This window comes from Mesoplodon mirus (genome assembly GCF_964341445.2).
Source record: "Mesoplodon mirus genome assembly, chromosome: 2".
NCBI lineage: Eukaryota > Metazoa > Chordata > Mammalia > Artiodactyla > Ziphiidae > Mesoplodon > Mesoplodon mirus.
This window is the reverse complement of record NC_138977.1, coordinates 110,575,347-110,594,392: the sequence shown is the minus strand read 5'-3', so window position 1 is coordinate 110,594,392 and position 19,046 is coordinate 110,575,347. Positions and strand designations below refer to the sequence as shown.

Below are 19,046 nucleotides of genomic sequence, written 5' to 3'. Positions count from 1 at the left end.
AACTGTTTGATCTTATTTTCAGTTAATAGCTGCCTCTTGCCTTTGTTCCCCCCATAATTATTTTTCTCTAATAACTTCTTTTTGAATGTTACCTTTAAATATCTCATTAAAGAGTCCCAGATATATTTTCTACTTGAATTACAGAAGTAGGTAATAACAGCAAATTTTTATTTGAATCTTAGACACTACCAAATTATCTGGTGCTGAATTGTCACTTTAATTGAGAGCCTAGGATCATGGACTACCTCCTGGGAAAAAAGGATTGATTCCGAGTTGATTTTGTCTTGATCTAGGCATCTGTGAGGAGTGTCAAAAGTCTGAATCATCCTGGGTTTCATGACCTCCCTTCAGTTACATTAATGCCACTTTTATTATGTGGGAAGCTCTAAACCATCGGCCAGGAGGTGGAGAATAGAAACGTTTCCATGCTGCTGGTGGGGATGAAAAGGCTGCCTCCACTTTGGAAAACAGTTTGAAGAGTGGGCATGGGGAATGACTGTTAGAGGACAAGGTTTCTTTGGGGTGATAAAAATGTTTTACAATGATTTTTAAATGTTTTAAAAGTAGATTGTGGGGCTTCCCTGGTGGCGCAGTGCGATGCAGGGGACACAGGTTCGTAACCCGGTCTGGGAAGATCCCACATGCCGCAGAGCGGCTGGGCCCGTGAGCCATGGCCGCTGAGCCTGCGCATCCGGAGCCTGTGCTCCACAATAGGAGAAGCCACAGCAGTGAGAGGTCCGCGTATCGCAAAAAGGAGATTGTGGTACAGTTTGCACAGCTTTTTTTTTTTTTTTTTTTTTTTGCGGTACACAGGCCTCTCACTGTTGTGGCCTCTCCCGTTGTGGAGCACAGGCTCTGGACGCGCAGGCTCAGCAGCCATGGCTCACGGGCCCGGCCGCTCTGCAGCATGTGGGATCTTCCCGGACTGGGGCACGAACCCGTGTCCCCTGCATCGGCAGGCGGACTCTCAACCACTGCGCCACCAGGGAGGCCCTGCACAGCTTTTGAATAAAATCCACTCAACAGCACACAGTAAGTGGTGGCATTTTATCATATGTGAATTTTTATCTCGATAAAGCTGTCAAAAGAAAACATTCAAAAGCTCCTAGAGGGGCTTCCCTTCCCTGGCGGTCCAGTGGTTAAGACTCTGTACTCCTGATGCAGGGGACCCGGGTTCGATTCCTGGTCAGGGAACTAGATCCTGCATGCCGCAACTAAAGATCCCACATGCCGCAATGAAGACCCAGTGCAACCAAATAAATAAATATTAAAAATATTTTTTAAATATTTAAAAAATTTTTTTAGAAAACCACAAAAGTGCCTAGAAATTATGTTTCAGTTCTGACTCCAGTACAGGTAACAAGTTTCTGCTCAAACTAAAGAGCAGACCTGCTCGACCAGAACTGTTCTAGTGTTAGTATTGCTCTTCCCCTACTGTGCCTTTTGCCCATCCAGCCATGCATCATTTATTCTCCACCACCACAGTTTGGGAAAAAGGTATTCTGGGAATTGAGAGGAACAATTATTTGGGAATTCTAACAAAAATGTAGGTAAACAAATCATTCTTTGAGTGTTGTAATAAAAATGAAGGTAAGCAAATAATTCTTTGTGAATTCTATTAAAATATAAACAAACATACACTAATACATACTAAAGCTCATAGTTGAACATAAATTAATTAAATTTCATTTACTGGGAGACAGTATAAGCAAGGTAGTTAAGAGGTATATCATATATCACCTATATGTGGAATCTAAAAAAAGAAGTGATACAAATGAACTTATATACAAAACAGAAATAGACCTAGAGATATAGAAAACAAACTTATGGTTACCAAAGGGGAAAGGAGGGGGAAGGGTAAATTAGGAGTTTGGTAATAACATATACACACTACTATATATAAAATAGGTAAACAACGAGGACCTACTGTATAGCACAGGGAACTATTCTCAATATCTTGTAATAACCTATAAGGGAAAAGAATCTGAAAAAGAATATATATATATAACTGAATCACTTCGTTGTACACCAGAAACTAACACAACATTGTAAGCCAACTACACTTCAATTAAAAAAAAGACTTATTACCAAAAAAAAAAAGATGTATAAGTAATGATGCCTGTTCCTAGTTCTTGAGTCCTCTTTTTATCACAGCTATTATTCCACTTCTACTTTCACTTTCCTATTTCTTAAGCACTTCCATTCTACCATGTGTCTGAGGGATGAAAAGTGCAGCATCTGCAGTTATCAGTAGCAAAAGTGTCAACACTGTTATGACTGATTTTTGATAATTTATGAGTAATATAAAGCTTTAAAATAATATATAAATTCCCTCTGGGTCAAAAATGTAAACTTTCAAGTGAATCTATTTGTTAATTCATATATTAGTGAACAAAGTCACATTAGCACATTAGTCCTTCAAAAGTTATAGTCACTGGATCAATTTTGTCACTTTCCAATGACATTTCATAATCAGTGCAGTTTATGATTTGTCACTTTCCAATGACATTTCATAATCAGTGCAGTTTATGATTTCTCCTCTAAAGTAAAACAATTTTAGTTATATATCAATATTATTTTTTTATTATTTTATTTATTTATTTATTTTTGGCTGTGTCAGGTCTTAGTTGCAACACTAGGGATCTTTCTTGCGGCATGCGGGATCTTTCATTGCGGCACGTGGGCTCTTTGTTGCAGCACACGAGCTTCTCTGTAGTTGTGGTGCGCAGGCTCCACAGTGCATGGGCTCAGTAGTTGCGGCATGCAGGCTTAGTTGCCTGGCAGCATGTGGGATCTTAGTTCCCGACCAGGGATCGAACCTGTGTCCCCTGAATTGGAAGGTGGATTCTTTACCACTGGACCACCAGGAAAGTCCCCAGTATTATTTTTTAAAGGAAAAGAAAGAGAAACCACCCTATTGTCCTTCTAAATTAACTATTAAAACTCTTTGTAAAATCATATTGTCATCCTTATTTTATATATACACATGCACATATATATTTCTATATCTACAATTCTATAAGCATTTTCTACAATATTAAATAGCTATAAAAGAGAATGAACTCCAAATAATAATTTTAGTACAACTGTAAATCCCACTGTGGTGACTTAATCAGATTGTCTCAGAAGTCAGGAAAGGACTAAGACACTTCAGACTCCTAGCATATTAAATAGTGTAGGGGAAAAAAGCCTAGATGAGGATATAAAAATCAAGATATCTGTTTAATTTAATTTAAAAATTAATGCTATCAGGGACTTCCGAGTGGTTAAGACTCCATGCTTCCACTGCAGGGGCACAGGTTTGATTCCTGGTCAGAGAATTAAGATCCCGCATGCTATGAGGCGTGGCCAAAAAAAAATTAATGCTATCAGCCAAAAAAGTGGAAACAACTCAACTATCCAACAACTGATAAATGGATAAATAAAATGTGGTATATCTACACCATGGAATTTTTTTTCCTTTATTATAAACTATATTTACCTTTCGGTCTCCAAGTTAACTGAGGTGTTAGGTAGTTTTATTTTTTGTATTTTTAAATTTTTTTAAAATTTATTTTATTGAAGTAAAGTTGACTTACAATGTTGTGTTAGTTTCTGGTATACAGAAAAGTGATTCAGTTATATATATACATATATATATATATATATATATAGAGAGAGAGAGAGAGAGAGAGAGAGAGAGAGAAGGATAGATATTCTTTTTTATACTCTTTTCCATTATGGTTTATTATAGGATATTGAATATAATTCCCTGTGCTATAAAATAGGACCTTGCTGTTTATCCAGTCTATATGTAATAGTTAGCATCTGCTCGTCCCAAACTCCCACTCCATCCCTCCCCCACCCCATCTCCCCCTTGGCAACCACAAGTCTGTTCTCTATGTCTGTGAGTCTGTTTCTGTACACAATGGGATACTGTTCAGCAATAAAAAGGAATGAAGTGCTAACACATGCTACAACATGGATGAACCTTAAAAACACTCTGCTAAGTGAAAGGAGCCAATCACAGAAGACTACATATTGTATGGTTCCCATTTATATGAAACTTCCAGAATGGGCAAGTCTACAGAAACAGAAAGTAGAATAGCAGTTGCCTAGGGCTAGGAGGGTTGGGAGAAAATGAGAAGTGAATGCTGAGGGGTAGGAGGTCTCTTTTGGGGATGATGAAAATGTTTTAGAATTGATGATGGTGATGGCTGCACAGGTCTGTGAATATACTAAAAATCATCAAATTGTACACTTTAAATAGATGAATTATAAGGTTTGTGAATTATATTTTAATAAAGCTGTCATTTAAAAATTAATGCAAACCCCAACTGAATACGTTTGTCAAAATTCATCATATTGTACACATAACTACTGGATTTTATTGTATGTAAATTACACCTCAATGAAGCTGATTTTATAAAGAAAAATAATGTTATGAACACACACACAGTTCCAGTGACCGTATATATGGCCTGATTTGGAGATAAAATCAACAATATGTGTTTGAGGCCTTTCATAAATGTAAGACCCCTCCCCGAGTCCAATGGCGGTCCTCCCCACCCATGTTCACACACCTCCCAACACACACACCCAGATTTTTTTTTCTTTTTGGCCTGACAGTTTCCTTAATGACCCCTCCAGTTCATGATTCTTTCATGTAACTTAATGCAGACACGGTCACCTCCCAAGTTAGAACATCAAGTTAGCTCATGATCACACCCAGATTTTTAACCCAGAAACAGGTTTAAACAAGGGCAATAAAATCAGATTATGTTTTCCTTATTCTGTTGTACTGTAGCTCCTCAAAGAAAGCAGTAACAGAGCTTCTGTTTAAGTGCAGGAACAACTACACATCATAAAAGAATTTAAGCAATGAAAATAAAACATAAGTTCCAGGTTTCTGAAGAAAACGTCAGGAATCTTTGGCTGCTTTGTGTACATATAGAAGGACGTATAGAAAATGATATGGAGGACTCCCCTGGTGGCGCAGTGGTTAAGAATCTGCCTGCCAATGCAGGAGACATGGGTTCGAGCCCTTGTCCGGGAATAACCACATGCGGTGGAGCAACTAAGTCCATGCACCGCAACTACTGAGCGTGCGCTCTAGAGCCCACGTGCCACAACTACTGAAGCCCGTGCACCTAAAGCCTGTGCTCTGCAACAAGAGGAGCCACCGCAATGAGAAGGCCGCGCACTACCACGAAGAGTAGGCCCACTCACCGCAACTAGAGAAAGCCTGTGCACAGCAACACAGAAAGAAAGAAAGAAGGAAAGAAAATGATATGGAGCAAGTTAACAATAGTTTCAATTGCTTGATAGCTTCCCTTTATTCCTCTTAGTTTCACCATAAAGACAGGGTAAAGAGGAAGAGAAGTTTTTCTAGAACCTGGTTCCACAGAGGTAGGAACTGAGTAATGGTTAAGATCATGAGCTTTGTTATTACATGTATACCTGGGTTCTGATCCAGTCTACACTACTTACCATGTGTTTTTGAGCCAATTACTTAATGTTTCTGTGCCTCAGGCTTCCCATCTGTAAAATGGGATAGTAGTTTAAAGTGCAAAGCTCACTTATGTGTGGAATCTTAAAGAAGGGTACAAATGAACTTATCTACAAAACAGAAAGAGTCACAGATGTAGAAAACAAACTTATAGTTCCCAAGGGGTAAGGGAGGGGGGAGGGATAAATTGGGAGATTGGGATTGACATATACACAGTACTATATATAAAATAGATAACTAATAAGGACCTACTGTATAGCACAGGGAACTCTACTCAATACTCTACAATGGCCTATATGGGAAAAGAATCTAAAAAAGAGTGAATATATGTATATGTATAACTGATTCACTTTGCTATACAGCAGAAACTAACACAACACTATAAATCAACTATACTCCAATAAAAAAATTTTTTAATTAAAAAAATAAAGTGCAAAGCTCAGTGCCTAGCACATAGCACTTTATTAAACATTACCTCTGATTTTGTAACTATAAGGGATTTCTAGGGACCTGATAGCCATTTTCTAAGAAGTAGCTCCTGGTTACTTACACCAGAGCTCGACAGCAACTAGTGACTGAATCATTTATCAATCTAGGGCTTCTAAGACTTTTTGATCTTTAGTTATTTCTTAATACTTAGAACATTAAAACCAAGATCTGGATATTGGCAGACTGTAATTTGGAATGATTCAAAACTGGTGTTTACTACTAGGATTTTGGTTTCAAGTATAAGAATACCAGAATTTGCATTTTTAAAAAGTCACCCTATGGGGAATTCCCTGGCGATCCAGTGGTTAGGACTCGGCGCTTTCACTGCTGTGGCCCCAAGTTCGATCCCTGCTCAGGGAACTAAGATCCCATAGGCCGAGCGGCGCGGCCAAAAAAAAAAAAAATCACCCTATGATTCTGACCCAGGTCATCCATAGATACACTCCGAAAACTGTCGCCCAACCACAGTGGGCGCTAGAATCATCTAGGAAGCTTTTAAACATCCCTGATGCCAGGTCCTACCACCAGCCTCCTCCGGGGTGGAGCCTAACCCTTCCTGCCAATCTAATGTGCAGCTGGGGTGAGAATCACTGCCCTATAGGATAGAGCACCTTCTGACCAACTGTCTCATATTCATCCCAGTGGGGGAAGGACACAGGTGAGGGAGGGAAGAAGATAAAAAGCAGCTGGCGGCAGGGAGTGAATAGACCAAGTGGGAACTCGGCCTGGGGCCCATCCACTCCAACGCAGCACCCAGCACCTGGCTGTCCTTTTGGCTCTACCCTGTCATCTATACTGTCAAGGACAAAGCTTACTTACCCGCCACCCTCTCTACTGATCATCACTTCTAGGTTTCAGATAGAAGCAAAAGCAAAAATTCTTATAGGAGTGATGACCATGGTGAAAGTTAATTTCCTGCTTTTCTATAAAATGGGAAAAATGCAGGAGGGGATCAACGCAGAAGGAGATCATGATACAAAAATTAGAAGATGATTACATCCATTTATCTGTTTTTTTTAATGAAAACAGGAGGAAGTGGTATTAGACAGTATATCAAACAAGTAAAAAAAACAAAAATAAAATACCTCCACCATGCTAACACACCTAAGTGAACTGAAAGGTTATAGGAAGGTAAGCATCTCTCTCCAAAGAATCAAAAGTTTACACAACAAAAGAGCAGAATAATTGGACTGTCTCAGGAGCGCATGACTTTTATTTTTCTAAGCACCCTGGAGTGCAGAGGCAAAAAAAAGGAATGGACAGTTGCCTGCTCCCTCTTCACTTGGACATTTGGTTCTGTCCTCAATGGTGGCGGCAATGCTATTAACCCCACCCTTTGATGTGGCAAGTCCTCAAAATCTGTTAGCTGGTTTCTGGCAAGAGAATGAGCAGTTTCAACCTTTGCAGCTCCAAAGAGCGCAAACATAAACACCATTGCCAGCCAGGAGAGAAAGAAGTCCTTTCCAGACCCTTCCCATTGTCCCAAATGGCCAAGCCTGGGTGCACTGCTTCTAGAGCATCACGCAACCCCCCATAATGCCATCCGGCTGCTGCACAGCAGCCCAAGAAAAGCCCCAGGAGGAGCAGCTTCAAGAATCTGCAGGCTGGGGCTTCCCTGGTGGCGCAGTGGTTGAGAGTCCGCCTGCCGATGCAGGGGACACGGGTTCGTGCCCCGGTCCGGGAAGATCCCACATGCCGCGGAGCGGCTGGGCCCGTGAGCCATGGCCGCTGAGCCTGCGCGTCCGGAGCCTGTGGTCCGCAACGGGAGAGGCCACAGCAGTGAGAGGCCCGCATACCGCAAAAAAAAAAAAAAAAAAAAAAAAAGAATCTGCAGGCAGCCTGTGCCGAGACAGTCGCCCCACTGCTCTGGATCCAAGCCACACGCCCCCGCCAGCCTCTGTAGCCTCCAGCCAAGCAGGCATGAGGGTGGGAGGGGAAACTTTGAGAAGAGTCTAACGATGATTATATTGCTAATGGTGATGATGATAATTATAATAAAGCCGTCAACATGACTATGATGTCACCTATCAAATCAGCAAAACATCTCAAGTTAGGGGAAAATAGTGGGAGAGAAGCTCCCTTTTAACCAAAGGATGGTTAGAATTCCACTTTTCTGTTATATCAATAGTTACAGTTTCTGGGAATTCCCTGGCGGTCCAGTGGTTAAGACTCTGTGCTTTCATTGCCATGGGATGCGGTGCGATCCCTGGTAGGGGAGCTGAGATTCCACAAGCGGCACAGCATGGCCAAAAAAAAAAAAAAAAAAAAAAGATACCTAAGATCTTGTTTTCTAAACTAGTTCTCAAGAAAAAATGGTGACTCTATGGGCATCACAAAAGCAAACACGGGATCCCATTTTAAGGTTGCATCTCCACAGAAGCATGTTTCTGATCATCAAAACATATACTTTGCAGGGGATTTCAAACCTGGCTGCACCGTGGAATCACCTTGAGGGCTTAAAAATGACCAATGTCTGAGCCTTCTCTTGACCCATGAAGACAGGATCTCTGGGGTTGAGGCCAGGTTGCTAAAGGGCTCCAGGTTATCTCCATGTCAAGTTCCTGACCGAAAGGAGTGGACCACCGCCCTAGCTTACATGATTGCTCTTCTTGGTGGACAAGCCTAAAATGAAAGACCTGACTGCTTTTAGTTATTTAAATTGATAGTTTTTTTTACCCACATCAAACATGGCTATGGAAAAAGATTTCAAATATCCTGAAATCCCAATGGTATCATAACACTATCCTTTCTTAGGAATTCTCTAAACACTGGAACTAAGAAAATTTCCAAGAATTAAATATACTCTTACTTAGCCATATCAAGGAATAACTTTTAATTACCATTTTCTATTAACACTTTCTATGTATCAGACACAGTGCCAGGGTTTTCAAAAGTTATCTTTTTAATCTACATAAGATATATTAGGAAGATATTAATAACCCTCCTTCTACCTCCAGTATAACCACAGGATTTTTGCTAGACTCTACTAAAGGCTCTCTCCATTTAACCCTAGCATTTATTACCTAATGCAGATTCATAACTGGTCCGTAGGTTTGCATTCTTTTACTTTGGGAATTTGATTGGAAACTTTTTTTTTTTTTTTTTTTTTTTGCGGTACGCGGGCCTCTCACTGTTGTGGCCTCTCTTGTTGCAGAGCACAGGCTCCGGACGCACAGGCTCAGGGGCCATGGCTCACGGGCCCAGCCACTCCGCGGCATGTGGGATCTTCCCAGACGGGGGCACAAACCCGTGTCCCCTGCATCGGCAGGCGGACTCTCAACCACTGCGCCACCAGGGAAGCCCGAAACCTTTTTTGAATGGATACTCTTTAACATAACTGAACATACTAACATCCTTCAAGGGCTTATACTGGACAAACTAATGTCTAAATAATAATAATGATAACTTGACCACTTCAAGCACCTTTGAGAGTAATACACAGAATATTGTGGTCTTCAGATCTTCTTTGGCCCTAAGTCCCAAAAGTCTTTACCAAAGACATTTCTATTTATTCATAAAAGTCTTTTAATGTTCTTGTAGCAGACACACACACACACACACACACACACCCCACTAAACACTACTAGTTAAATCAGTATATACACTGAGAGCCAGTATTCAGCACTCCTTCTTCTATGTTCCCACTACATGTGGCTTGTGCCTCTCTTTTCTCTTTTTCTTTTTTCTTTTTTTTTTTTTCCTGGCCTGCATTATTATTAGCCATTACTTGTCTTTCTCTTCACTATGCTGAAAATTCCTCAGGGTCAGGCCATACCTTATATTCTTTATGTTCTTTCCACATTCCTGCATGTAGTAGGCACTGAATAAATGTTTGCTGAATTTAATAGAAAAGGGTATTAAGCTATAGTTTGGGAAGCAGTGCAAAGCAGAGGGCTAGAGGAGTGTTGTCCAAACTCTGTAATGCATCATGGGTCGTCAGATCAATTGTGAATTGTGAGCAGCACTGTTTAAAACTGAAATTCAGACTCAAATGAAATCGATGAAAGCAGAAGATACAGGAGCACCTCCTGCATCACGGTAAGGGTTAAGGACTACTTTGAGACTTGGCTTCAGTGTTTATGCGCGTGCCTGTGTCTGCAGGCAGGGCTGGGCTGTAAAACACATCACAGTCAAAATCACTGAAAGGCCCTCCTCTAGAACACGGACCCTGGGTCATTTTTCCTGAGTTCCTAGTTGAGGTTAGACCACAATTAATAGCAGACTATTAGTCATATGACTTTCAGCAAGTTAAAAACCTTCTCAGTTTCTTCATCTATAAAATGAGAATAGGGCTTCCCTGGTGGCACAGTGGTTGAGAATCCGCCTGCCAATGCAGGGGACACGGGTTTGAGCTCTGGTCTGGGAAGATCCCACATGCCACGGAGCAACTGGGCCTGTGAGCCACAACTACTGAGCCTGCGCGCCTGGAGCCCGTGCTCCTCAACGGGAGAGGCCACAACAGTGAGAGGCCCACGTACCGCAATGAAGAGTGGTCCCCGTTCGCCGCAACTAGAGAAAGCCCTCGCACAGAAACGAAGACCCGACACAGCCAAACATAAATAAATAAATTTTTAAAAAATGAGAATAGAATAGGAAGAACTCCTTCCTCTTAGGATTTTTATGAGGAATATAGGAAATAAACTCTATGAAGCACTAGGTGTGGTACTTGACACAGAGTAAATGTTTATACGTATTGTTACTGTTGTGGCATCTTTTAAAGGTTTGCTTAGAAAAACTTGAAATAGTTTTTCCCCGCTCCAATTTCTCACTTCCCAATCGTTCCTCAACTCAATATTTTCTGGCTTGCACACATCCAGACAAGAAAAATGTCCTTACTGTGGTTTTTGTTTAATTTCTAAGTGCAAAAGACAACCAAAGATGATTATTCCTGCCCTGTTGGAGCTTCTGGCCTGCCATAAATGAATAATGTGATTCAAAAACTATAAATAAAAATGAAAAAATGATTTTACAAATCCATGTTTTGTTCATATGATATTAGGAATTTAGATCTTTCAATACCCAGCTAGCTACCTAATTCTTTCCGTTTTCCTCTAAAGATTTGCAACAATTCAGCCCTAACCACCCCTCCAGGATGTCCCAAACCTGTGCTTCCCAGGCCACTGTCACAATTCAGCTCTTAAGCTGGGCTCCTTCCCTCCTGTGTGCCTTTGACTCTTCGGTCCAACCAGCTGCTGCAGGGCTGTAATCCTTTCTCCAGCTTGCCTACTGGCAAACTCCGGCTCTCCCTTCAAGACTTAGCCTAAATGTCTCCTCCTACTTGATGCCATCCAGACCCTCCAACAGTTACTCATTCCTCCTCGAAGGTCTCACAATACTTTGGGCAATCTTTGCTCTTACTACTTTTATCACGACATGTCATTATTTGGTAAGGTATGTAGCCCACAAGCCCTAGCACTAAGTCCCTAGCACTGAGAACTGTGCTTGGCATACAGTGAAAGCTCAACAAATCTTTATAGAATGAATAAATGAATGAATGTGTAGAAAAGCGACTGACCTAAATCTCCTGTATATCAAAATGATTCATCAAACAGCTTTCATTCAACAAAAAGAATTGAGTACATTGGGAAAGCATTTGTGTATTTCGAAGAAAATGAATTGAATGCATTTAGAAGGTATTGTGGAGTGAAGGTGATGTGGTCTCTGCTTCCTTGGCGCTTAGAGCCTGCTCCCATCGTTGAATCTGAAAGGCTAGCTAAATACACGGGTAAACATAAAGTTGATTTTTTTAATTCAAAGTTTTTACCAATATAATATCAGGTGGTATGTCTTCAATGATCAGATAATTACCCGATTCTTTCAGATTTGGGTTTTTTTTAATTAATTTTTATTGGACTACAGTTGCTTCACAATGTTGTTAGTTTCTGCTGTACAGCAAAGTGAGTCAGCTATATACACATATCCCCTCTTTTTTAGATTTCCTTCCCATTTAGGTCACCACAGAGCATTGCATAGAGTTCCCTGTGCTCTACAGGGTTCTCACTAGTTATCTATTTCACACACAGTAGTGTACATATGTCAATCCCAATCTCCCAGTTCATCCCACCCCCCTTCCCTCCTCGGTATCCGTAAGTTTGTTCTCTACATCTGTGTCTCTGTTTCTGCTTTGTAAGTAAGTTCATCTGTACCATTTTTCTAGATTCCACATATAAGCAATATTATAAGATATTTTTTTTTCTCTTTCTGACCTACTTCACTCTGTATGACAGTCTCTAGGTTCAGATTAAATGTTAAACATCCAGAGTTGGTTGACACACTCTTGGAAGTGCAAGGGAGGGTTGACTCATCACTGGAGCCAGGACAAGGACAAACTGTGGCTCAGAACTGTCATTGAGAGCCTTCTGCCGGTCCTCTCTCAGTCAGCTCAGTCACAATAAGGTATGTGGTTTCTCTGAACATGCCATGCTTCTTTTATTTACTCAGATGCTTCCTTCCCATTGTCAATGTCTGCTCTGAACTTTTCAGGTAGAGTCAGGCCCACTTGTTTGTAAAACAGCTCCCTGGCATAAAGCGAAGAACACATCACATCCAAGAAACTCAGGTTTAAAAACATTATATTAAAGAATTTAGGGCTTCCCTGGTGGCGCAGTGGTTGGGAGTCCACCTGCCGGTGCAGAGAACGCGGGTTCGTGCCCCGGTCCGGGGGGATCCCACATGCCGCGGAGCGGCTGGGCCCATGAGCCATGGCCGCTGAGCCTGCGCGTCCCGAGCCTGTGCTCCGCAACGGGAGAGGCCACAACAGTGAGAGGCCCACGTACCACAAAAAAAAAAAAAAAAAAAAGAATTTAACTGCATAGTTCTCCTAGGAACCAGAGTTATTAAAAAGAATTTGGGATTGCAATCACATGCAAGTCCACTAGTTTTGTTCTCATTTTATTTTTCTGGATCCGTATAAATACGCTTAAAAAAAAAAAAGACCTTAGGGGATATATTGTATATGTAATAAGTGATTCACTTTGCTGTGTACCTGAAACTAACACAACATTGTAAATCAACTATACTCCAATAAAAATTTTTTAAAAAGGGAATTCCCTGGCAGTCCAGTGATTGGGACTCCAAGCTTTCACTCTTTTTTTTTTTTTTTTTTTTTTTGCAGTAGGCGGGCCTCTCACTGTTGTGGCCTCTCCAGCTGCGGAGCACAGGCTCCGGACGCGCCACTGCACCACGAGGGAAGCCTGAGCTTTCACTCTTGAGGGCCCAGGTTTGATCCCTGGTTGGAGAACAAGGATCCTGCAGGCTGCATGGCTTGGCCCCCCCCCAAAAAAAAGAGGGAATGAAAAAAAAAAAACTAAACTAAACTTCCGTATTAACACATCTCACAAAAGTCAAACCCTTAACTTATTCGCCTTGTTGCATTCAAGGACATCCCCAGGTAGCTCTCTTTTTTTTTTTTTTTTTTTGCGGTACGTGGGCCTCTCACTGTTGCGGCCTTTCCCGTTGCGGAGCACAGGCTCCAGACGCGCAGGCTCAGCGGCCATGGCTCACGGGCCCAGCCGCTCCACGGCACGTGGGATCTTCCCGGACCGGGGCAGGAACCCGTGTCCCCTGCATCGGCAGGCGGACTCTCAACCATTGCGCCACCAGGGAAGCCCTCAGGTAGCTCTCTTTTAAGAAGAGAGACAGACTGCATGGTGAAATCTTGCCAGGGTAAAGATAATGAAGATTTCTTTGTCTAAACACCATACGACAAGCCTATAAATACACCTTATCCAAGTGGAAACCAGGATCGATTTTCCAGCTGATTATTATCTCACATTGGGGTGAGAAGGAAGGAGCAGGAAGGAAAATATTTAGAGATCAGCTCTGAGTCCTAGAATTAAACCGCACTAATTGTCCCTGAAAGGGATAATTAACACAAGCAGTTAACTGCTTGTTGGCCTCTAAATTATGCCAACAGCATGGCCATCGAAAAAGGGCATTCTTTGACCTTAAAGGCCTTGTAAATCTATCATAGTCCAGCATTTGCCAAAGAGCTCTTCCAAAGCTATCATACTTTAGATATGGTGCATACTGGAACATGTTTCAGCAAAGGAGAAATGGGTTAGAGATCTGATGGACTGAGTGTAGGATCATGGAACTCTGAAGCCAGAAGGAAGCCTGGAAATCATCTAACAAATTGACAGCATACGGGCCAAATCTGATCTCTAGATCTCTAGAGGTGTTTTGTTTGGCCTGCCCAATATTTTATTTTATTTTATTCTATTCTATTTATTTTAATCTATTTTATTTTTAGCCATTTTGAATGAATTGCCAATGTTTGCACATCAAAATCTGAATTCCCAGATTCTCTTGAAAACTCAGAAGATCTGGCAACACTGGGCCCTTGTTCTTACGTAACAATTGGCTGGAACTGAGTAGCTCTGGCCCTCGTTGAATGGGCATGTTCTCTCCAGTGCCTTCCACTCCCTCTCGTCTCCCTGACACAGGACGTAGGTAGACTTGTGTTGACAGTCTCATCTGTGCTCTTCCTACCTCCCACATGGTCTGCTTTGCTCCTCTGTGATGCCCGTCTGCCCTGGGTGAGCCTTGTGAATATGCTATCCTCGATCTTAAGAACTCCTCAATTTCCTCCTCTGTACAAGGAGCCTGAGGTTTAGAGATGTCTTATTAGGGGAGAGATCAGTCTCAAGAGCCCTTACTGACCCATCCAGCGAATGGCCACCTATTTCCAATCCTGCTCTCAGGCTCAGAAGAGAAAATAATGGAATTCATAAATCATTCAGAGTCTGAGAAAAGATGAAAAGATCTAGAGATTTAACAGAGTCATTACAGGCAAAATGAGGGCCAGACACTTAGATGCAAGGTGGTACCATCATTTCCCTTTATCCCACACTCATATCATGCTATGCTGCCAGCCTCTTGTTTTAGCTTATCTTGATTCTACACAAACCACAGCTCACAAAGCTCGGTCCAAGTAGTAGTGGTGAAGTTCTGGTGAAGAAATCTCTGATGATGCTATCTACACTGGTGTGTCCTTTTGCTTAGTATGTGTTTTGCGTAACTTGCACATGATTATATAGAAGCCAATCTGTTGTCTGAATATACACTTTAGCATGTCATGTACAAACGAGTAGATTTGCTATACCACTTTCAGAGTGAAAAAAAATCAAGACACATGGTATTATAATATGGGATGCTGAAACACAAAAAGATCTGGTGCATTTGGGGGGATCTGCTGGGAATAGTGAAAAGAATATGAGATTGACACTCTTCCAGGGAATCTGGCAGGTCTGGTCTTTGTATTTAAGGCTGCTTCATTCACTAATGTTTTTCTCATCTCGTATGCCATCTCTTCTCAAAGAGCCTAAGAGTTTCTTTTGAGAGGGTCATAGAAGTACAAGACCATGTAATAGTTTGAAGATGTGTTAAAATATTGAAATATGTGCCCTCATTGAATCTGTAAAATAAAATTAATCAGAATGATGGCTAATGTAATGGATAATGGTGACTATACTTAACACACTGTACTAAATATTTGAAAGTTGCCAAGAGAGTAGATCTTAAAAGTTCTCATCACACACACGAAAAAACTGTAACTATGTGTGGTGATACATGTTAATTAAACTAACTGTGGCGATCATTTTGCAATATACACATATTTACAATCATTGTGTTGTACACCTAAAAGTAATATGTTATATGGCAATTATATCTCAATTTAAAAAGTAGGGCTTCCCTGGTGGCGCAGTGGTTGAGAGTCCGCCTGCCGATGCAGGGGACACGGGTTCGTGCCCCGGTCCGGGAAGATCCCACATGCCGTGGAGCAGCTGGGCCCGTGAGCCATGGCCGCTGAGCCTGCGCGTCCGGAGCCTGTGCTCCGCAACGGGAGAGGCCACAACAGTGAGAGGCCCGCGTACCGCAAAAAATAAATAAATAAATAAATAAATAAACTAAAATAAAATCAGAATGATGGGAATGAGGATGCAAAGAGAAAACAGAGAACCACTTCTCCTACAGGTAGCAGGCCCAACTGCTAACTACTATTAATAACAGGTATCATATAGTATGCCCCTGCCCAAAGGATAAGCTCTCAAGACAGACTTCTTGGGTTCAAATCCTGGTCATGCCATTTACTTAGCCGAGTGACCTTATTAAAATTCTCAGATTAAGATAAAAATTATGCCTCCCTAGATAAAATAAGGTATGTGGCTCAGTTGACATACCGTGTTTAATAAAGGTGAATAATTATAGTAATTATTATTATCTGTAATTGAAACAGTGAACAGAAAGTGGCTTTACCCTGCATAGTGGCTCAGGAAAGTGGAGGTGTTTTCCTATTCAAAGTTTTAACCAAACTAAAAGTTGTTATACCATAAGACTACAGATTCAGACGGAAAATAACTGTTGGTTTGAATAAAGCATTGAAGGCTATTTGAAACACATTATTACTCTTTTACATTTGTAGGAAGCAAATACTATTAAGATTTTATTCATTTACTTCTTTGGGGAAAGCTCACAAAATTGAACTTCAGGGAATAAACTACAGTTAACAATGTTGGTATAAATACAATAAAAATGTTCAATCATATTTTAATTTCTTAGCATGGCTTGTCATGTCCTCCATAATCTAGCCCCATATGACCTCCCAGCCTTATCTGTCTTAAATTCCAGGCTCCAGCCACTCCAAACTGCTCTGCTACCTTGGAACTCACCAGACTTCCAGCAGCCCTCGTTTCCACCAAGAAAATCCTCTTCCTTCTTCAAGTGCCAGCTCAAATGCTACCCCCACCACGCAACTTTTCTCAGTTCTTAACCTTGAATAAACCTCTCCTTTTCTCTGCCATTCAATAGCACACTATTGATGTCACTGCCATATGATTCCATTTTTACTATCCTGTATTATAGATATTTGTAAACATGCCAGCTTTCCCACCAGACTAAACTCTTTGAAAGCACGGGTCATGTGTTCTTTCCTTGAACTCAGTTTTAACTCACAGTTCAATCTCATTAATCTGCAGGGAATATGCTGATGTCTGCAAAGAACCTCCCAAAGGAAAGGCCAACTAGCTCAAAATATATGCATTCTTGCAATCTTTAATTAAAATTAAAGTCACTAGGTGATACTTTCTTGTAAAGCTATAGTTAAACCAGCAAGACATTGTTTCTTTTGTACTTTCCCACTGGCTTTCTATACCCAACTGCATTGTATGAATTAAGTTCAAGAGATAGTTCGCTTCAGAAAAAGACTACAAAACTTAGGAGTTCAAAAGATTGAGGTGAGAAAATAAAGCTTGAAAATCTGACTACATCTAATTGTCATCCTCTAGCACTAGTTTCATGACCAGGTCCACCCCCAAAGCACCACAATCTGCCCTGATACAGATTCAGACACCCATCACCACCATCTTTTGAGTCGCAGTCAGAAATCAGAAAAGATTTCCTAGTGTCCTGATCTACCTCTGCATATCTTTTGTCCTTTTCTATATTCATCCCACAGAGAGGAAGGGTCCTTGTTACCCCTGTTGCCTACTCACAGAAGAGAAGAAACAGAGAAGGACGTTCTTAGGCAGTCAGTGCAGAGTTGTTGCAAAATTGCAGGTTAAGCTACTTTATTATGTCATTTCCACTTCCCAGGGCCTTAAAAAGAAATTTTTTTTTTTTCTAGCAATGATATGGGTAACCCTGTTATCTGGATCCACGAGGTATTTAAAAGAAGGTGTAATCCTATAATGAATAATTGGTGCTTTCACTTCAGAACCTTCTCTATCTTCCTCAGTCCTCTGCCTGAACCAGCCAGAACAATTTCTCACAGCTGAAGCCAACTCAAATCTAAGAAACTTAGGACATACCAAATTAACAGGATTTGATGCAACAACTGAAAATCCTACTGAGGGGAGGAGGAGGAACCCACTTGCAATCTGAACTAGAATCCAGGTAATTCAAGATTTAAAAAAAGACACCCAAACTAACTGTGACCCAGGAGACTGATCAAAAAATATTATATTAAATAACTTACTATGTAAGTAATACGCATATTTAGTGTAAATCCTACCTAAACCTCCGGGATGGATGGCCTTGGGCTAGATTAGACAAGGCATCCTAAGAAACACTGATCTGTTTTTGATGACCAAGGTTTTAAGTGGTTGTTAGTTCCCTCCAAAGCCTCTGGCAGCTGCTGAAGCTACAGCAGGTTGCCTAGGGAGAGCCACAGATGGAGCGTGAAGCATCAAGTCCTCCCAAGTTCCCGCTCTGTGTCCAGGTGGCCGAGGCGCCCGTGCCTCCTGCGCTCGCCCGAGCTGCGCGCTGCTTTCCTCCCAGCTCAGGAGCCCCCGGTGGGTGCCCCCAACGCGACCCTCCCGGGGACACCTGCGTGCACCAGCGAGGCCTCGCTGCCCTCTGGGAAACTGGGGCTCACCTGGGTCGCCTCCCCCCACCCCCTGCTCTGCCACCAGCAGTCCCAGAAGCTGTCTCGGGAGTCCCGGAGCAGATCTCTTCCCTGAACCCAATCCGAGGGCACCGGCCTCCCTCCAGGACTCCCTTTCTCCCCTCTTCCAACTCGGTGCCAAATGCCTCCCTCGGAGCCCCGGGAAAACTGGCCCACCGCGGAGAAAGGGTGGCGGGGGTCATGGGGTGGGCGCAAACGCACCGAGGACATTCTGAGCCCCCGGCACACACGCCCAACAAGGAACCGGTTCCGAGCTGCTCGGCCGTGGATGGCAGGGTCGCCTCCTCCTACGGCTCCGAGACGGAGGAGGTACTTCTTGCCTCCGGGAGGCTAGGCAGACGGGCGGCCGCCGACCACTGACACCCTCCCCGCGAGCTCCAGCCCTTTACCTGGGTACCGGCCTCGGCGGGTCTCCGGGGCGCAGCACAGGGCGCAGTGCCCCGGGCGGGTGGTGCGGGGAGGACCGCGGCCGCCGCTCTCCCCTGCAGCTCCGGGCCTGCCGGGCGGCTATTTATCCGGGGGCCCGGCCCCGGCCCCTGCCGGAGTATTGGGCAATCGGTCCCGCTACGCGCTGCCCAGCGAGCCGCCGCCCTCTGCCCCCGCCGAGCCCCGCGGCGGCGGCGGCGGCGGCCACGTGGAGGGAGGGAGCCGGCCCCTCCTGTGGGC

At 42.6% G+C, this 19,046-nt stretch overlaps 1 protein-coding gene across 4 annotated transcripts in view; it reads right to left on the bottom strand.

Annotated features, from left to right (window-relative positions):
- SLC16A9 (solute carrier family 16 member 9) overlaps nt 1–19,027 on the bottom strand; it is a 71,229-nt gene extending 52,202 nt beyond the window's left edge. For 3 of the 4 annotated variants that reach the window (XM_082634910.1, XM_082634912.1, XM_082634913.1), the window contains exon 1: nt 18,770–19,027. The gene's annotated coding sequence lies outside the window, so the exon portion shown is untranslated. Of the gene's footprint in view, nt 1–17,469; nt 17,541–18,769 lie in introns of those variants that run through there. The other variant, XM_082634911.1, reaches the window with a different exon arrangement.
- Between the last annotated feature and the right edge of the window lie 19 nt (nt 19,028–19,046).